This window comes from Penaeus monodon, chromosome 30, assembly GCF_015228065.2.
Source record: "Penaeus monodon isolate SGIC_2016 chromosome 30, NSTDA_Pmon_1, whole genome shotgun sequence".
NCBI classification, from domain to species: domain Eukaryota; kingdom Metazoa; phylum Arthropoda; class Malacostraca; order Decapoda; family Penaeidae; genus Penaeus; species Penaeus monodon.
This window is the reverse complement of record NC_051415.1, coordinates 12,539,799-12,540,127: the sequence shown is the minus strand read 5'-3', so window position 1 is coordinate 12,540,127 and position 329 is coordinate 12,539,799.

The window sequence follows — 329 nt, the reverse complement described above, 5'->3', positions numbered from 1 at the left end:
GCGGTTTGTGCCGAAAGGCCGCAAGGTTGACTCTCGTCCTACACAGGTTTGCGCCCCCAACACTCGCCTTGTTTACCGCCACCCATTTTGATAAAATTTTTTTTCCCCCGGGTTTTATGGTACTAGTCGAAAGTACGCCGTGGAATATAATGGATATTGTTACCATGAGATCAAAATGGTATGGTAGAGAGAAATGATACATAAATAGAAGGCACCGATTATTTATTCGTTCAAGGTAATAACGGAAAGATGCAGTCTCCATCCGGTCTCACTTTTGTTTTTATATCTATTTTATGAGTATTATTTATTTATATTAGTAGGAAAATGGA